Raw genomic sequence first — 15,905 nt, 5'->3', positions numbered from 1 at the left:
CCCTCTCACTCTCTTCCGCCCCTCTCTGTCGGCGCTAAATCACACATTTGTACAGCCAGTGGAAGTGTTGACAGTTTTACAAACAGAAATGTAAAACGCGGTGCTCAAGGGGGTCTGGGAGATGAGGGAGAGCAGGGTACGATAACGCTAGCACCGTAGCCTGGAGAGACCGCTCGCTAGCACCGTACAGAACCGCCCACACGGGGCGAGTTGTGCTGATTTGCCCGTCGAGGCGAGTATGGCCCAGGCCACAGGGGGAGCCAGAGGGGTGTCTGTGGAGGGCGAGAGCTCTGTTAGAGGAAGTGTGGACCTCCTGCCTCCTCTCTGGGCCTCTCTATCCAGCACAGACAGCAGCAAGGTGGCCAAAATAAACTTAAGCATTAGCTGAAACGCTTGGGTAAAAACAGAGAGAGAGAGAGAGAGAGAGAGAGAGGGAGAGAGGGAGAGAGGGAGGGAGGGAGGGAGGGAGGGAGATTTGACTTGGAAGTTCTGTTCGATGTGATGTGAGGATTGGAAGTTCTGTTCGATGTGATGTGAGGATGCCGTTGCCTTGGGGGGGATCCTCTCTCTGTTTCTCATCACACTTTTAAAGACACCGCACACGTTCAGAGAACACTTTCTAATCACGGAATCGCGGGCACGGAACACGCCACTGCGGTCGTACCATCCCCTCCGCAGCGTTCCCCGGGGAAGGCGTAGTCTTGAGGACGTGCTGGGGAGAAGGAGAGCGATCCGGGGGAGGTGGCAGACGGCCCCTCAGGGCCGCCCTGCTCTCCTGCCGTGGAACCTTTCCTCAGGGACACCTCGGTGGAACCTTACTCAGGGACACCTCGGTGCCCACGGTTCCCAGACCAGCCTGTCTGGTCACAATGCCAGATCAATACCCAGACCTCCTCACAGTGGCCCCGGCCCTCTGAGCGACCCCCGGCATCTCGCTCCCTCACGCAGAGTAGAGGAGCAGGGTGGCATGGCCACTGTGCTTTCCTGTGGGAAGTCAAGTGGCTGAGCGGTTAGGGAAGCGGGCTAGTAATCAGAAGGTTGCCAGTTCGATTCCCCGGCTGTGCCAAATGACGTTGTGTCCTTGGGCAAGGCACTTCACCCTACTTGCCTCGGGGAGAATGTCCCTGTACTTATTGTAAGTCGCTCTGGATAAGAGCGTCTGCTAAATGACTAAATGTAAATGTTGAAGAGGCCAGACAAGGTGTGGTGGAAGCCTCTTTCCGTACAGGAGGGGTGAACTTGTTTTTGTGGGGGGTTTTTTACTGCCGAGGTTTAAGTGTGTCGCGTCAAACCCCTGTTCTCGTTTAGTGGCAGTTGGCATGTGAAGGTATTTAAAGCTTGACGACGATGAGGGTGGAATGACGACACGCTGGCTGACAGACTCGTTCTCCTTCAGCCGGGGCCTCTAAACACCTCATCAGTCGCCACACCTACGATCAGCACGATCTGTGTGTCTTCTGAAATCCCCCAGGCATGGGTCAACACCCGAGGAGGAGGATCAAATGAAGGAGAGGAGAGAGGCAGCTGGAGGGGTCCTGGATGGAAGATTAGGGTCAGTGCAATGGGTGGGGGGGCACAGAAACCAAGTGACAGAATCCCAGCAGGGGGCAACCCACAGCTCGGAGGGCCCCAGTCCAGTTGGAGGTGATGGTTGTGTTGTTTGTGTGTGTGTGTGTGTGTGGGCCTGCCTGAGTGTGTGTGTGCGCCTCAAGCAGCCTGATGTTTGTCTTTGTGCATACACTACATGCCTGTCTGGGTTTATTCACGTGTGTGTTCTGAATATGCAGTGTGTGTGTGTGTATTATTTAGTACTTCTTTGTGTGCTTATGTATGCTTGTGTGTGTGAGTATGCGTGTGTGTGATTAAAAGCTAGCCTGATTGGTGGAGAGGGAAGGGTGGGTGTGAGAGGCATTGATTGGCCCCAACTGGTCCCAGTGCTGTTGGTAGAACTCTGGCTCGGTCTCCCTGAAAAGAATCATTAGAATGTGACAAAACTGCCGGGGGCAAAACTGGCCTTGCACAATGATCAATCCGGCAGGCTGGATTGAAAAGGGGGAGGGAGGGGGACATGGGGGGGGGGGGGAGAAGGTTGCATCAGGAGACCATACAAGCACCCCTGCTGCTTTAATTACTGCCATGCCCGCCTCCCCATTATCAGCAGGTCTCTGGTGCGCTTGCTGCTATGGGGGCCTGCACAATGCTGCAGAAGAGAAAAGGAGACGAGAGAGAGGAAAGGATAGGGAGAGAGAGAGGGAGCGAGGGAAGGATGATGGAGGGGGGAGAGAGAGAGACAAACCCAGGGTGCTCATTAGCGAATGGTAATCGTCGGGCGAGAGGTTGGGCCACTCACTTCACAAAACGCCACATGTCAATTTGTCCCCTTCCATTCATGGCCCCGGGTCATTCCCCCCGCGCCCTCGCGCTCCCTTGCGCTCCCTTGTTCAGGAGAATAGGATGGAGCCTCGTGGGGGGAAACACCGAGGGGAGAGGTAAACACAGTCAGGGCCGTCGAGGGGCTCCTGTTTCAGGGCTGCATGCATGGTCACAGGGGGTATAGAGTGTCAGCTTGGCCCCACATCATAACCATCACGCTTCAATCGGACTTTAGTGGTCGGAGTTCTCGCTGCTGATAGGCTACAGAGTCAGGTGGCTGAGCGGTGAGGGAGTCGGACTAGTAATCCGAAGGTTGCCAGTTCGATTCCCGGTCATGCCATCTGACGTTGTGTCCTTGGGCAAGGCACTTCACCCTACTTGCCTCGGGGGAATGTCCCTGTACTTACTGTAAGTCGCTCTGGATAAGAGCGTCTGCTAAATGACTAAATGTAAATGTACAGGCTGCGTGGTACAGCCAGAGGGGACTGGATGGACATGGAAGGAGAATCATGACACTCTGGTCTTCTACAGTGCAGCTACAGTTCAGGCTTTCATCTCGGAACGCTTGAAATAAATCCTGAAATATGCTCCTCCCAAGGAACACAAACCTAGGAAGAATCAGTCAGGTGGTACTAGATCAACTGTTCATTCACCACTCGCAAGGATTCCACCATGGTTTCTGTATTCCTTTGAAGCATCACTTCCTGTGTCCTAGAGCATCGCTTCCTGTGTCCTAGAGCATCGCTTCCTGTGTCCTACAGAATCGCTTCCTGTGTCCTACAGCATCGCTTCCTGTGTCCTACAGCATCGTTTCCTAGAGCATCGCTTCCTGTGTCCTACAGCATCGCTTCCTGTGTCCTACAGCATCGCTTCCTGTGTCCTACAGCATCACTTCCTGTGTCCTACAGCATCGCTTCCTGTGTTCTACAGCATCACGTCCTGTGTCCTACAGCATCACGTCCTGTGTCCTACAGCATCGCTTCCTGTGTCCTACAGCATCACTTCCTGTGTCCTACAGCATCGCTTCCTGTGTCCTACAGCATCACTTCCTGTGTCCTACAGCATCGCTTCCTGTGTCCTACAGCATCGCTTCCTGTGTCCTACAGCATCACTTCCTGTGTCCTACAGCATCGCTTCCTGTGTCCTACAGCATCACTCCCTGTGTCCTACAGCATCGCTTCCTATGTCCTACAGCATCGCTTCCTGTGTCCTACAGCACCTGACAAATCAGCGGCTAGCGCATGCTTCGATGGAGACGGAATATTGAACGCACCCAAAGCCAATTCCATCTCAGCTGATTGGAGAGGGGGGGGTGCTCTCTCTTTCTCGTATTCAAAAGTTAAATCGGATCCCCTCCCCCCAAGTCCAGTGGTATTCCGTGCGCCATCTTACTGTGAGATGATCTTCGTCTTCCAGTGGATTAGAGGGAGAGTCATCACATGAGACGACAGCAGTCTGCCCTCCCTGGAGACCCTCTCCTCCAGCCTCGTCTGTCTCTGTCCATCCATCCATCTCTTGATCCATGCACTCCTCTCCCTCCCTCTCTCCTTCCCTCTCTCCCTCCCTCCCGGCTTCCCTGCTTGTCTGAGCCGCGAGGTACAGAAGCTGTAATCTAATCCATATTTCAATCAGAGGCATCGTGTCAAATGAAACACTCAATATTCCTCAGTTCTCCTCCAGTCCTCGTCATGTGATCGCCTGGTCCCACAAGGCCGGTGTCTTTGTTCAACAAGTCAAGTCATCCATACTCACGCTACACGCTCGTGTTTGTGTACTTTGGTTCTCAAGCCACCGTTGAACTGTTTACGACCCAAAAAGATACAAAACAAATAAGATCAGCAGATGGAATAACCTCTTCTTTTTATTTTACAGGCGTTTTTTGTCTTTAGTTTTAGTTTCTTTGTGTGGTGTGTTTTGTGTATTTGGCTGTCTGTTGTGGTTTAGGAAAGTCTTCTTAAACAGGAAGTCAGGTAACAGCCCACTCTCACAGCCCGGCAACAAGGCTTCATGTTCTGTTCGCAGCCCGGCAACAAGGCTTCATGTTCTGTTCGCAGCCCGGCAACAAGGCTTCATGTTCTGTTCGCAGCCCGGCAACAAGGCTTCATGCTGTCTGAGCAGGCCCTTTCCTCTGTTCAGGGGATGGGTATAGCTCTTCAACAGTCTACCAAATGTCTTAAAATAAATTCATACCATCTGTAAATTGACAGTTTTTTTGTATATTTACTTGAACGCAATCAAGTCTCCACAAAAGTTTTGAGTAAAGCTATCGGGGTTCACAGGTTAGGTGAGTGTCTCTGTGAGGTGGTACAAAGCTGGCCTTCCCAAGGCCACCTCATTAGAAGCAGGTAGACCGGTCTGGATCTGCATCGCTCACTGGCTTCACACCTCCCTCTCCTCATCGCACAGCTGATAACAAGGTTTAATTAGCATGAAGCAGAAAGTGGTAAAATATGTCAGGAAGTACTTAGCCTGCCGGCTATTTAGCATATCTGAGTTTTACTGACTATCACTGTGAAATTTCCATTTGACCAATTATACGCAGTTCACGGTCTTGTGGAGATCACTCTCCCAGGCTGTCGACACCCCCTCGGCCAGCCGCCCCCCCCCCCCCCTCCCTCCATCCCTCTGTCCACCAGGTCCACTTTCAGCAGAGTCGTGTCTGTAAATTGACCGAGGTGAGCGAGTGAGAAGATGAGGAGAATGGATATGGAGGAGTAGGTGTTACCAGACCCCCCCCCACACACACACACACACACACACACCTGCCTCTACAGCCTAACCCTCCACACACACACACACACACACACCCGCCTCTACAGCCTAACCCTCCACACACACACACACACACACACCTGCCTCTACAGCCTAACCCTCCACACACACACACACACACACACACACCTGCCTCTACAGCCTAACCCTCCACACACACACACACCTGCCTCTACAGCCTAACCCTCCACACACACACACACCTGCCTCTACAGCCTAACCCTCCACACACACACACACACCTGCCTCTACAGCCTAACCCCCCCCCCACACACACACACACACCTGCCTCTACAGCCTAACCCTCCACACACTCCTCTTACAGGCTCACACCAGCCATGATCCCCCACCATCCCCCCCTCTCTCTCCCACACTTTAGCCCAGCAGACCAGCTCGGCCCTGCCTTAATAGGCTAACCATCAGGGGTGCTTCTGGGCCTGATGGGAAGTGCGACCAGCACATCTTCCTCATCTGACATTTGAATCCACAGGTATCGCCGGCCTTCTCCTGGTCTGACGGGGTAATAGGAAGCTGCTGTCAGGCCCAGTGTATTATCAAGCTTTTGGCATCCACAGCCTCCTGTTCTTTTGTCTCTGGGTCTCTTTTGTGTGTTACATGTGTCCTGTTTGCACACACAGTCAGGAAGTTGCACCTCTCACAGAGATCGCAGCTCAAGTGTTAAGCCACATAACTCAGTCATGTCTGGAGTTTTTTTTTTTTTTTTACAGCAGCTAAGAGAGAATCTTACAGGCAGATTATGACTAATGATATCTTTACTGGAAGAAGCAGAATCTGGACTCTAATCTATGAAGTCCGCAGGGAAACGGGAAAGGGATCGGGCTCGCTCATTCTGCCACCGGCAGTACAGCCACAGTGTCTCCGTGTCTCCAGCCCTGGCAGGCACACTTGGTTCAGCCTGCCAGGGAACCGGCTTGGAGTCTGGGGCATTGTAGGCCCAGGAGGCTGGTCTGGGCCCTGAAGGCTTGGTCAGGGGTTGGGCGGGGGTGGAGGGTGGATACGGGCCAGTGCTGGGCAGGGCCCGGCGCCAGGGTCTCCCAGCAGGGGGGCTCCCCTTTCTGGGAGGCAGGGAGACCTCCTCCTGGGGCCCCAGCTTGGTGCTGGGACGCTTGGTCAGTGCAAGACAGGTCCATCTGCCCTGCTAGCTCCGCTAACGCTAACCCCCCACCCCCCCAACACAGCCACCCTCTCCGCCCTCCATCCTCCACCCACAAGACCGGTTTCCACCGTATGGAAATTACCCGAGGGCTGCCCGACCTGACACACTTGGTTCACCTTCAGCAGCGCTGGGTTGGAGAGGGGGGGCAGGCCTGCTTGGTGCCACCCTGCTGCAGGGCCGGCCTGGCTGGCTGAAGTCGAAGGGGAGGGCAGGGGAGGAAATGGAAAACAAACACACCCCTCCGATGATAAGAAATGAATTGCGTTTCTTGAAAAACTGCAGACTGTGCAGTGAAGATCTTCTCTCTTTTTTTTTCTTTTTAACAAGAGGCGTTTGTTTCTTATGCAGGGTCTCTTTTTATTCTTTGTAGTTGCCGGGGACGATGAAGTGAGAAAGAGAAAGTAAACACAAGAGGCATGAACAGCGTGTCTTTGGTGTGGGAGTGTGTGTGTGTGGGTGTCGAGGAGGAGAGAGTGGGGGGTTTCCATGTCGACGAGTCAAGCTCTGTCGCATGGCCACCTTCAAACACCTTCAGAAAATAACGTTTTCAGCAACAACAACAAAAAAATTAACAGTTCAAGTTCAGTTCATGTAAACCAGGCGTCCTTAAGAACGTTCTTCACGCTGACTGCCTGACTGGCGACCAGGGCCCTAGGGTTGGAGAAACCCTGCATTCCCTCCAACCAGGAATAAAATAAGCGTTAACGGTTCGTTTAGTAGGAGGCTTAACCGTAGGACTGTTTAAAATAACATCTTCAGAGTGTTTCCATTTTTATGAGTGGTGTTGCCTGCAGTTGCGCTGAACCAGGGCGTTATAATCTGTTCAGTCTCCTCTACGCTGAAATGTCAAACACGACTTCAGAGAAATGAGGAAGCTGAACTCTTAAAGGAGAAGTTCTGAGGAGGTTAGCGGAATTTTATCTTTTTATGGTTTTGTCACTGGTCTGCCAGGCCTTATATTTTAAAGTGTTAGCACCCCATATTTTAACACTCCGCACAAACCCTGTGGGTTACAGGTTAACTGTAAACACACGCAAACACTTGCTTCGACAATATTGAAAGTTTATCGCAATTATAATTTTGATTGAGGAAGGTTAGAGATTCTATAACAATAATAATAATAATCTTGAAATACACTAAAACAGACAAACATGCAGGCAGACATGCAGACCAACAAAGAGGCAGACAGACAGGCACATGCAGACAGACAGACAGACATGCAGACCAACAAAGAGGCACAGACAGACAGACACATGCAGACAGACAGACATGCAGGCTATTGTGTTTCCCAGGCTGCCGTTCTCAATGTGCGGGAGCAGCCGTGCCCTCTGCAGTCTCAGCTGGCAGCCACTGATGGGATCTCGGAGTGTGTGTGTGTGTGGAGGGTTAATAGGGGGCCCTTCAAGGCACATTCCCGTTCTCCGTTGTCTCCTACCGGTGGCTAACACCGGGCGTCTGCGCCGCGCGCCCACGAGCGAGATAATTAACGCCGGCAAATGAGATCGGCGTCCGAGTTCCCGGGCCAGGGCCATACGGCTAAATGGCCGGCCTCAATGGGGCCTGCGTGCTGTAATTACCGCCGCTCTGCCCCACAATGGAGCCTTTATGGCCGCTGAAAGCGATTTCATTTCCCCGCGTTTGCCTGTTAGCGGGGTGTGTTGTTCGGATGCAGTGGCGAGAGGAGGCTGTCAATGGGTGAGCGCGCTCATGTGTTTGTGTGAGAGGATGGCAATTGGTTGGAAGATAATGACTGCCCGAACACACCATTGAGGAGAGCCAGTGTTGCTTAGACGGTTGTGTTTGATGCAAAGCTGGTGGGTGTTAACCTATCTAAAGAATCCACACCACGCATGATCCATGAGACCTAGAGAACCTCTCATCACAGACTCACGCAAACACGCTCGCACACACACACATACATCTATGTAAACACAGGCATGCAGGCACGCACACTTAATTCACACATGCACACACATGTAGGGAGTCAGGTGGCCAAGCGGTTAGAGCGGTATGGAGTATGAAACAGCCGCGCGTTGCCTCTCTGTGGTCCTAGGTTAGGTTAGGCGCGGCTCAAACCACCCTGCCTTTTCGATCTCTAAATTCTCTTAATTACAAAACGAATGCCATGTTATTCAATGAACATCTGGATTTTTCATTGCGGATGTCGTGTCTGAATTTCTGCTTGTTTTTTTCTGTGTCTGAGTGTGTGTGTTTTATGGGAGAGAAAAGTGGGTGAGTTTGACAGTGACAAAAAAAAGAGAAGGAGAATATTCTGGTCCCTGAGTAGCATTTGTTAGGCTTTTAATTAATGGGAGAGAAGCAGTCACACACTGATTGAGGTGTTGGTGCCACGTGCTTCTCCTGGTATAGAAGCGCTCCCTAAGCGCGGTGGGGAGGGAGAGGAGGGAGGGAGAGAGAGAGGGGGATAGGGGGAGGGAAGGAGAGAGAGAGGGGGATAGGGGGAGGGAGAGAGGGGGATAGGGGGAGGGAGAGAGAGAGGGGGATAGGGGGAGGGAGAGAGAGGGGGAGGAGAGAGGGGGAGGGAGGGAGAGAGGGGGATAGGGGGAGGGAGAGAGAGAGGGGGGAGAGGGGGAGGGAGGGAGAGAGGGATAGGGGGAGGGAGAGAGAGGGGGAGGGAGAGGGAGGGGGGAGGAGGTACTGTGATTTCTCTGTCTCCATAAATGTTAATTTTGTTTCTGCTCTGAACTTTCCCTGACGCAACTTTTCAGAAAGCATCACCTGACACATCGTGTGATGCGAGGGGGAAAAAGTGTGAGAAATGAAACTTGTGCACAAATGTTATACACAGATAAGTGTGGTTTAGCGGTGATAAACTTGCAAATAGGTCATAAAGGATTACCTAATTATATAAAATAATTTTGTTTTGTTTTTTACAAGATGATAGAACTACACTGATCTTTTCCATTTATTTGATGGAAACTGCCTCCTTGTTTGCCCTGCTCAACCCCAGCCAGTGAGGATTCAGAGAGAGACCAGAGAGGATTCAGAGAGAGACCAGTGAGGATTCAGAGAGAGACCAGAGAGGATTCAGAGAGAGACCAGAGAGGATTCAGAGAGAGACCAGTGAGGATTCAGAGAGAGACCAGAGAGGATTCAGAGGGAGACCAGTGAGGATTCAGAGAGAGACCAGTGAGGATTCAGAGAGACAAGCGTTTGGTGTGTAATGTACCAGAAGTGTCTGTAGCACAATACCAGCTCCCCTGCAAAGTCTGAGGTGGCACGTATGTCCTGAGGCCCTGCTCCTGCCCCGCCTCCAACTGGACCACGATCCCAGCAGGGTCCACTGAAGCACACTAAACTACCTCCCTCCATCACCATCCCCCAGGCCTGCTCCCTTCCTTCCCCCCTCTCCCTCTCCTGGCTGGGGCAGCTGACCCCCCCCCCCCCCCCCCCCCTCTGACTCTCTCCCCAGGTGCCTGTAGCTGGAGCTCACCCACCCAGCACTAACGAAGTAGGGGCGGGCTGTGTTGCTCTGCGCCCCCCCCCCCCCTCCTCCCTGTTTCTGTCCCAGCCCGGACCAGCCCTACCCCCAGCCTCAGCCCCAGCCCTACCCCCAGCCCTAGCCCCAGCCCTACCCTCAGCCTCAGCCCCAGCCCTACCCCTAGCCCCAGCCCTACCCCCAGCCTCAGCCCCAGCCCTACCCCCAACCCTACCCCCAGCCCTACCCCCAACCCTAACCCCAGCTTCAGCCCCAGCCCTAACCCCAGCCCTATCCCCAGCCCTACCCACAGCCCTGCCCCCAACCCTACCCCCAGCCCTACCCCCAGCCCTGCCCCCAGCCCTGCCCCCAACCCTATCCCCAGCCCTACCCCCAACCCTATCCCCAGCCCTACCCCCAGCCCTAGCCCCAGCCCTACCCCCAGCCTCAGCCCCAGCCCTACCCACAGCCCTAGCCCCAGCCCTACCCCCAGCCTCAGCCCCAGCCCTACCCCCAACCCTACCCCCAGCCCTACCCCCAACCCTAACCCCAGCTTCAGCCCCAGCCCTAACCCCAGCCCTATCCCCAGCCCTACCCACAGCCCTGCCCCCAACCCTACCCCCAGCCCTACCCCCAGCCCTACCCCCAGCCCTGCCCCCAGCCCTGCCCCCAACCCTATCCCCAGCCCTACCCCCAACCCTATTCCCAGCCCTGCCCCCAGCCCTGCCCCCAGCCCTGCCCCCAACCCTACCCCCAACCCTACCCCCAGCCCTGCCCCCAGCCCTGCCCCCAACCCTACCCCCAGCCCTGCCCCCAACCCTATCCCCAACCCTATCCCCAACCCTATCCCCAGCCCTAACCCCAGCCCTAGCCCCAGCCCTATCCCCAGCCCTGCCCCCAGCCCTGCCCCCAACCCTACCCCCAGCCCTGCCCCCAACCCTATCCCCAACCCTACCCCCAACCCTACCCCCAGCCCTACCCCCAACCCTATCCCCAACCCTATCCCCAGCCCTAACCCCAGCCCTAGCCCCAGCCCTATCCCCAGCCCTGCCCCCAGCCCTGCCCCCAACCCTACCCCCAGCCCTGCCCCCAACCCTACCCCCAACCCTACCCCCAGCCCTACCCCCAACCCTATCCCCAACCCTATCCCCAGCCCTAACCCCAGCCCTAGCCCCAGCCCTATCCCCAGCCCTGCCCCCAGCCCTGCCCCCAGCCCTGCCCCCAGCCCTGCCCCCAACCCTACCCCCAACCCTACCCCCAGCCCTACCCCCAACCCTAACCCCAGACTCAGCCCCAGCCCTAACCCCAGACTCAGCCCCGGTCCTCCTCTTTCAGCCAGCAACCCAAAAACACCATAAAGTAAAAGAGGCGTAGAGAGAGAGACTGAGTGAAAAGGAGATGAAGACAAAGAGATGAGTGTGAGAAAGGGAAGGAGAGAGACAGAGAGAGAAGGAGAAACAGAGTGAGTGAGTTAGAGAGTGAGACAGAGAGGAAGAGAGAGAAGAAAAAGAGTTAGAGAGGAAAAGAGAGACAGAGAGAGAGAGACAGAGAGAGAGAGCGAGAGAGAGAGCGAGAGAGAGAGCGAGAGAGAGAGCGAGAGAGAGCGAGAGAGAGAGAGAGAGAGAGACAGACAGAGAGACAGAGAGAGAGAGAGCGAGAGAGAGAGCGAGAGAGAGCGAGAGAGAGAGAGAGAGAGAGACAGACAGAGAGACAGAGAGAGAGAGAGAGAGAGAGAGAGAGAGCGAGAGAGAGAGCGAGAGAGAGAGCGAGAGAGAGCGAGAGAGAGAGAGAGAGAGAGACAGACAGAGAGACAGAGAGAGAGACCGAGTGAGAGAGAGAGAGAGAGAGAGAGAGAGAGAGAGAGGAAAAGAGAGACAGAGAGAGAGAGATTTTAGGATTGAGTCCAGGTCGGTGAGTGTGCCCGTGTGTTCACAGGTCCAGGAGATTGGGAGGTGAGAACCCAGGGTCAGGCTTCGACACGACTCCTCCACTCTCATTTGGAGATTCTCATTTTCGGTTCCGGATTCGAGGGTAAGAAATCGTACCTGTGAGAAGCCTTGAGGCAGAACAGGAAGATGTGTGGAAGAATCTGTTTCCCTTCTGCAGCCCCCAGCCTCAGCCTCAGCCCCAGCCACAGTTTCTGTCTTTTCATGTTGGATTTTTTTTTTTATCTTCAAAAAATTCATCTCAGTGTCGCTTTTCAGAGTGAACTTATCCGAGCAGAAACACGTAACCATCTCCATCCTGTAGCTGCAAGCCAGATGTCTCATGACCACACGCGCATTAACTTAGTAACTACCATCCCCAGGTTCAGTTATTACTCTCTCCTCCCCTCTCTTAACCTCCTCTACCCTCACCTTCCCTCTCCTCCCCTCTCCCCTCCCACCCTCCCCTCTCCTCTCCCACCCTCTCCTCTCCCACCCTCTCCTCATCCACCCTCCCCTCTCCTCTCCCACCCTCTCCTCTCCCACCCTCTCCTCATCCACCCTCCCCTCTCCTCTCCCACCCTCTCCCACCCTTTCCTCCCCTCGCCTCCCCTCCCCTCTTCTTCCTCCACTGCCCTGGGCAGTCAGGTTAGCCCGTCGGAGAGACAGCCATGACCTTTTCCTGTCAAGTCCTTGTCATCCCAACACACTGAGGTGACACAGGCCCTGGGCTGGCTCTCGTTAGCTCAGGGTAGATCACACACACTCACGCACACACACATGCGTGCACGTACGGATTTACACACAAGTACACAGTCTCACACACACACAGAGTTATGTGTCACAATCATTCAGATGAACTAGAGAGTAAACAGGTGAGCGTGGGGACAGTGTATCCTCTGGTTCATTACGCTGTGACATCATTGTATGGATCTAACAGGACATCATGTGTGTTCTATGATTATAATGGTGAATCTCCAGTAGTCTTTGACTCGTCAGCATTTATATGAAATCACTTCTCTTTCTTGTTTTTGATTTTCTCTTATTGTGATGGCGTGCGTGCGTACTGTACAAAAGCTTGTTTCCCAACACCTCTGTAGGTACCAGGGGAATGTGTGTGTGTGTGTGTGTTTGTGAGAGACATCCTGATTCCTCTCAGTTCTCCAGCAGCAGGACTCAGTCAAGCAGACGGTCTTCCAGCCTCCTCAGAGAACACCTTGTACCCACACACGCACACACACACAGACACACACGCAGACAGAGACACACAGACAGACACACACACACACACAGACACACGTACAAAGGCACACAACACACACAGGCATTTATGGACACAAATCACACCCACCAACACAAAGGCAGGGACACACACACACCCCTTGGTGACCCCCCCCTCATACACACACACACACACCCCTGAGGATGGCAGTGGTACTGAGCAGGATGTTGAGACCATACTTGTATTGTCAGAGGACCTGAGGCCACTTACCTCCACTTGAACATTTAGTGCCGTCAGGCTGGGTCCTGACAGAGAATAGCACTATAAGGTCACCTGTGAGTTGCTGTTTCTAGTCCGGGGTAAACGCTCTTCTTTGTAGGTATCACCTGGGCCTGTGTGTTCCGCTCTGAGTCAGTCTCCGGACTTTAGTTTCTTGACTATTGTTTTTCCACGAATGTTCGTCTGTGATTTGATTTTAATTAATTAAAAAATAATAAAAATGTCTGGTGGAGATTTCACAGAGACGTTGTAAGTGTTCATACTGTCTCCCCATCAGAAGCGAAACGCTTCTGATGTTTTGACATCAGAAAGGAAAGAATATGTTCTTTAAAAGAAGTTTTTTGTTGTGAGAGATTGTGTGTGTCCTTGTCACTAGACAGACGCGTGATGCCTACCCTTCTCCTGTTCATGTTTGATACACACGGAAGGTTTGGTACTGCTAGCCAATGAGGAGTAAGCCCTGTTTGAGACTGGCCAAACAACTGTCTGTTGTGTGTTGGTGTTGTGTTGGTGTGTGTGTGTGGTTGCATGCATTTTAATAAGAAGGTGTTGACTCTGACGTCCAAAGCTCACCTGTAGGGAATCCCTGTCGCGGTGTGTGTGTGTAAGTGTGTGTGTGTGTGTGTGTCACATTGGGAAACATATCTGTGCACCATAGTGCAACACCTGCCAGAGGCTGTGGCTGTTTATGACAGGCAGTGTGTGATCTGGAGACGACACGGAGGGGAATCAGCACACACACTCACTCTCTCTCACACACACTCACTCATGTACACACACTCACTCATGTACACACACTCATGTATACACCTGCACCTTATCCTGCCTCCTCTGTGGTTGTTACAGTGTTTGTGTGTGAGAGAGAGTGTGTGTGGTTGTTACAGTGTGTGTGTTTCCGTTGTTGTGATCTCATTAGAATCTGAGTCGTCGTCTGCATGCGTCTGTGTGTGTGTGTGTGTGTGTGTGTGTGTGTGTGTGTGTGTGAGTGAGTGAGTGTGTGTACATGTGTGTGTGTACATGAGTGTGTGTGTGTGCCCCGTGCGTGGTGTGTGGTTGTGCTGGGCCTCAGCAGGTTGATATTGCTGCAAGCAGGGAGCCTGGCGGAGGGAACTTCAATATGAGGAACAGTGGGAGCTGGCAGGACTGGGCTTAGCAGAGTTAAACCCTGACCAGCCCTGCGTGATGACCAGCCAACACACACACACACACACACTAGTGTAGTCGGGCTGGCATCTTTCCTCCCTCCCTCTGGGTCGGGGGTCGTTGTGTCACCATGTCGCCTGTCAACTCAGGATCTTCAAAATAACCCTTAATTCATCGACACGTTTGGTCACGTTCCACATTTCAGAGGTAGAAAAATGACCTGTTTATCAACATTGTGTGATATATAACATGTAGTACATAAATACATAGTTTGTCTTCATTCAAAGATTTTTTTTATTTTTTTTTATTATAATATTGGGGGGGAAATTACATTTTAATTAAATATTGATTGATCAGATTTGAAGGATAATCTGCCCTCCACTCCAAATAGTGTGTCTGTTTACAAGTGAAAGCTAACATCACCATTCTTCATTCTCTTTGCTTTCACCTCTTTTACACACTGAGACCCCCTTCCCAACATACACACACAGCCTCGTTTACCTTCCATACGGATCTCTCTTTCTCTCCTCCCTCTCTCCTCCCTCTCTCTCTCCTCCCTCTCTCTCTCCTCCCTCTTTCTCTCCTCCCTCTCTCTCTCCTCCCTCTCTCTCTCCTCCCTCTCTCTCTCCTCCCTCTTTCTCTCCTCCCTCTCTCTCTCCTCCCTCTCTCTCTCCTCCCTCTCTCTGTTCTCTCCCAAGGTTGCTCCCCTCCTCACTAGGCCAGGGCCACAATAATGACTTAACAGATGGGTTTGTTAGAAGTCTGCTAGAGAGCGTGGGAGGGCAGGACAGGGGAGGGAGGAGAGGGGGGGAGGGAGGAGAGGGGGGGGGGAGGGGGGGAGGGGGGGGGAGAAAGTGGAAGTGAGGCAGGTATGGGGCAGGCAGGAAGGGAGGAATATATGGAGGGTGGGAGGCAGCGAGGTATGGGGGAGGGAGGGAGGCAGGTATGAGGGGAGACAGTGAGGCAGGGAGGGAGGGAGGGAGGGAGGGAGGGAGGGAGGGAGGGAGGGAGGCAGGGAGGGAGGGAGGGAGGGCAGGCAGGGCAGGGCAGGGGAGGGAGGGAGGGGGGCAGGGCAGGGAGGGAGGGGAGGCAGGGGAGGGAGGGAAGGAGGGAGGGAGGAGGGAGGGAGGGAGGCAGGGCAGGGAAGGAGGGAGGGAGGGAGGGAGGGAGGGAGGGCAGGGAGGGAGGGAGGGAGGGAGGGAGGCAGGCAGGGAAGGAGGGAGGGAGGGAGGGGAGGGAGGGAGGGAGGGAGGGAGGGAGGGAGGCAGGGCAGGGAGGGAGGGAGGGCAGCCACCATCACATCCTCAACTATTGGTTCTACAGGGGACGGAGCTGCATATGTCATCACCTCTGTGGTTCTGTGCGTGGGTGTGAGTGTGTGTGTCCCTGTGTGTGTGTGTGTGTGTGAGGCCCCACGGGGACCAGCCAGCAGCCCTGCTGCGTGGTCGTAACGTTGGAGCCGCGTGGGGAGCGTCCGGGCCGGGGCAGAGCGTCCGGGGCAGAGCGTCCGGGGCAGAGCGTCCGGGGCAGAGCGTCCGGGGCAGAGCGTCCGGGGCAGAGCCCCCGTCAGCGGCG

The 15,905-nt window shown here is 54.0% G+C and overlaps 1 pseudogene; it reads left to right on the top strand.

The window, feature by feature from the left end:
- Positions 1-7,988: 7,988 nt before the first annotated feature.
- On the top strand, positions 7,989-11,124 carry LOC134006909 (uncharacterized; annotated as a pseudogene).
- The last annotated feature ends 4,781 nt before the right edge of the window (positions 11,125-15,905 follow it).

The sequence above is a fragment of the Osmerus eperlanus genome, chromosome 20 (genome assembly GCF_963692335.1).
Source record: "Osmerus eperlanus chromosome 20, fOsmEpe2.1, whole genome shotgun sequence".
NCBI classification, from domain to species: domain Eukaryota; kingdom Metazoa; phylum Chordata; class Actinopteri; order Osmeriformes; family Osmeridae; genus Osmerus; species Osmerus eperlanus.
This window is presented reverse-complemented; position numbering and strand designations above follow the sequence as displayed.